The 4,469-nt window shown below is 38.8% G+C and overlaps 1 non-coding gene across 1 annotated transcript; it reads left to right on the forward strand.

Annotated features, from left to right (window-relative positions):
• The first annotated feature begins 396 nt into the window (after positions 1-396).
• On the forward strand, positions 397-500 carry LOC138434777 (U6 spliceosomal RNA). The gene has a single exon (XR_011254856.1). It is a non-coding gene; the product is annotated as a U6 spliceosomal RNA (small nuclear RNA).
• Positions 501-4,469: the final 3,969 nt, after the last annotated feature.

Raw genomic sequence — 4,469 nt, forward strand, 5'->3', positions numbered from 1 at the left:
TGCTATTGTATGCTGCATTACTTGAGGGATTGCAAAGGAAATAAATAATATGGAAGAATATATGTACAGAAAAGAACTTAGAGGTCATCCAGTCCAAATGGCCATCTCAAAGAGAACACTGGTTCTTTGCCATTGAACTTGTATTTTAAAGGAGAGGGCAAGTAAAACAGTAAGAGCTTATGTGTTGGCCCAAATAGAGCAAATAAAATGGGGCTTACTTTTGTGTGTGTGTATATTTTGATGAAGCTGATTGGTTGATTCTAAAGTAGTTTATTTTTTCACTGATATTACTAGTAGTAGAAATGGTTGCAATTTACTGAGCTCTTACCAAGTGAGTTACTTTTTACAAGCAATATATCACTAATCTTCACAAAATTCTAAGGTAAATACTATTATTTGCTTCCGGCAGCACATATACTAAAATTGGAACGATACAGAGAAGATTAGCATGGCCCCTGCGCAAGGATGACACGCAAATTCGTGAAGCGTTCCATATTTTTTACTACCTTATGACCCAGCAATCCCACTTCTGGGCATACACACCGAGGAAACCAGAATTGAAAGAGACACATGTACCCCAATGTTCATCGCAGCACTGTTTATAATAGCCAGGACATGGAAACAACCTAAATGTCCATCAGCAGATGAATGGATAAGAAAGCTCTGGTACATATACACAATGGAGTATTACTCAGCCGTTAAAAAGAATTCATTTGAATCAGTTCTGATGAGATGGATGAAACTGGAGCCGATTATACAGAGTGAAGTAAGCCAGAAAGAAAAACACCAATACAGTATACTAACACATATATATGGAATTTAGGAAGATGGCAATGACGACCCTGTATGCAAGACAGGGAAAGAGACACAGATGTGTATAACGGACTTTTGGACTCAGAGGGAGAGGGAGAGGGTGGGATGATTTGGGAGAATGACATTCTAACATGTATACTATCATGTGAATTGAATCGCCAGTCTATGTCTGACGCAGGATGCAGCATGCTTGGGGCTGGTGCATGGGGATGACCCAGAAAGATGTTATGGGGAGGGAGGTGGGAGGGGGGGTTCATGTTTGGGAATGCATGTAAGAATTAAAGATTTTAAAATTTAAAAAATAAAAAACTAAAATTAAAAAAAATAAAATAAAATAAAAAAAAATATATATATATATATTAAGGTTTTGAAGTTCACGTAGATTTCATGATTTGCCCAAGATCAGAGAGACAGAAGTGGACAGAATCAGGTTTTAAACCCAGCTAACGAGCTTCAGTTTATCTCTACATGGGAGGAGAAAGTAGATGTAGAGTCCTAAGAACTGAGATGAATGCCTTTTCTAACACTTTGAATAACTAGGATAAGACTTCCAACTCTGAGTCTCAATTTACTCATTTGAAATGGCAAAAAATAGTGGCCTGCCAACACATAGGTTGAGATGAACATACAAAATAATGTATGTGAACTTGCTTTAAAAATTCAAAAGCATTATTAACACAATCTTTCATTTAGGCAACATACATTAACCTCCATTGTGTCCACACTTGGCTAGTATAGTGTTAGAATAATAAGACATGGTGGAGACCACAGACAGCCCAGCCTGTGTGGGAAAGGACAAGCATGTGATTACATTGTAATGAGATAAGTGCCATGGCATCAACAGGAGAAATGATGAACACCATCTGGAGAGGTTGAAGATTACTTTATAGAAGATACAATGTCTTAGATTTTTGTCAAAAGGAGAATCAGGCTCATGTCTGACCAAGAAAACATCATGAGAAGGAAAGATGAGAAGAACATGGTTATGTTAGAATAAAGGTATTTTTAAATATTTTAAAATAAGCTTTTTATTTTAGATTTACAGAAAACTTATGAAAATAACACAGAATTCTCATGTATACCCTGTACCCATATTTTCTTATTAATATCTTAGTATGATAAGGGGATGACAGAAGATGAAATGCTTGGATGGCATCACTGACTCAATGGGCATGAGTTTGAATAAGCTCCAGGAGATGGTGAAGGACAGGGAAGCCTGGTGTGCTGCAGTCCAAGGGGTAACACAGAGTTGGACATGCCTGAGTGACTGAACAAATGATAAAATTTTCAGAATTAATGAAATAATATTGACATATTAATGAAAGTTGGTGCTTTATTCTGATTTCCATAGTTTTTACCTATCATCTTTTTTCTGTTCTGGAATCCAAGCCAGGGTACTACATCCCATTTAGTCTTATCTGTTTGGGCTCCTTTTAGCTGTGGCAGTGTTTCCTTATTTTTGATGATCTTACAAGTTTTGAGGAGTACTAGTTAGGCAATTTGTAGAATATTCCTCATTTGGGATTTGTTTGTTTTCTTTGAATTATCAACGTTTGTCATTTTTTACATTAATATTGATCACCTAGCTTTAGGTAGTGTCACGTTTCTCCATTATGTTATTTTTTCCTTTTCTCCCTTTTGATACTATACTTCTAAGAGGAAACTCACTATGCTCAGCCCTACTAAAAGAGTGAAGAATTATGTACCACTTCCTTGAGGGTGAAGTAGCTACATAAATAACTTGAAATTATTTTGCATGGATAATTTGTCTGTTATCCTCATTTATTCAATCAATTATATATATGTGTACACACGCCAAGTCACTTCAGTCATGTCTGACTCTTGGCAATCCAATGGACTGTAGCCTGCCAGGCACCCCTGTCCATGAGGATTTCCAGGCAAGAATACTGGAGTGGGTTGCCATGCCCTCCTCCAGGAGATCTTCCCAACCCAGAGAGCGAACCCACATCTGTTATGTCCCCTGGATTGGCAGGCAGGTTCTTTACCATGTACGAATTCTATATCTATATGAATCCATGGAAATTTATCTTATACTTTAGACTGTAAATTGGGTTGACCAAAAAGTTCACTAGGGTTTTTCTGTAAGATAATACAGAAAAACGCAAATGAACTTCTTGGCCAACCCAATATAATACTCCTTTGCTTGTTGTTTAAATTGTTCCAGCTCTGCCTTTAGGAGTTCCTTCAGTTGGCTCCTGTAACTCTTTGGCTTACTTCTCTCATTGTGTTTTTTCCTCATATTTTCTTGCTGATACTACTCAACACTCCAGGCTCATCTTGTTGTTTTGTATCCTAGCATCATCCAAGGATCTGTGACTCATTTTATTGGATAATGGTATTAGAAATCAAGATCTGGGTGCTAGTTATGCTTGCTGCTACTATGACATCATTGCTGCTAGGCCTTCTCAGCTGACAGAGAAAGGAAAAAATATATGTATAAATTAATCAGTGTAGATTTCAGATATTTTTGTATGTAATTATCTGATCAATAGTAAGCTAAGCATGAATTCATATTAAAGTTCCAAACTCAAGTCCATACAACATGGCTCATTCTAGTATTCTCCTCTTGTAGATTCTTCAGATTCCTACCTAGACAGTCATATCAAATAGCAGTTCCACTTGCTCCTTTCCAAACTGTATAATGTTCACATGTTTTTCTTGTTATACTGCGTTAGCTAGAAGTTCCATTAAGATATTGAACAGGATGGTGAGGAAGAACATCAGCGTTTTGTTCCTGATCCTAGGGAGGAAGAATCTATCTTCCCATCATTAAGTATGACACAGAATAGAGGTTTTTGTAGTTGTTCTCTGTCAAGTTGAGAAAGTTCTCTTCTATTAGTTTTCTGGGGAAAAAAAAAAAAAGCTGATTTTTTTAAGTGCTAGTTTTCTGACTTTAAAAAAAGCAAAAACACAGCTGGATGTTGAAAGTGTTAGTCACTCAGTCCTGTCAGACTCTTTGAGACCCCATGGTCTGCGGACTGCCAGGTTCCTCTGTCCTTGGAATTCTCTAGGCAAGAATACAGGAGTGGGTTGCCACTCCCTTCTCCAGGAGATCTTCCCAACCCAGGGATCAAACTCGGGGCTCTTGCATTACAAGTCAGATTCTTTACCATCTGAGCCACTAGGGAAGCCTTTGACTAGATGTTAAATTTTTCAAATGCTATTGGCTATGGATGGATCCAAGGAGCAGCAGCTGTGAGGGCTGGAGGGCCGAGAAAAGCTACTCCACGTCCAACCTCAGGAGGGGCAGCTGTGAGGCGATACCCCTCATCCAAGATAAGCAGCAGCGGCTGAGCTTTGCTGGAGCAGCTGTGAAGAGATACCCCACGTCCAAGGTAAGAGAAACCCAAGTAAGATGGTAGGTGTTGCGAGAGGGTATCAGAGGGCAGACACACTGAAACCATACTCACAGAAAAGTAGCCAATATAATCACACAGACCAAGCCTTGTCTAACTCAATGAAAATAAGTCATGCCTGTGGGGCCACCCAAGATGGGAGGGTCATGGTGGAGAGGTCTGACCGAATGTGGTCCACTAGAGAAGGGAATGGCAAACCACTTCAGTATTCTTGCCTTGAGAACCCCATGAACAGTATGAAAAGGCAAAATAATAGGATACTGAAAGAGGAACTCCCCA

The sequence above is a fragment of the Ovis canadensis genome, chromosome 2 (genome assembly GCF_042477335.2).
Source record: "Ovis canadensis isolate MfBH-ARS-UI-01 breed Bighorn chromosome 2, ARS-UI_OviCan_v2, whole genome shotgun sequence".
Classification (NCBI taxonomy): domain Eukaryota; kingdom Metazoa; phylum Chordata; class Mammalia; order Artiodactyla; family Bovidae; genus Ovis; species Ovis canadensis.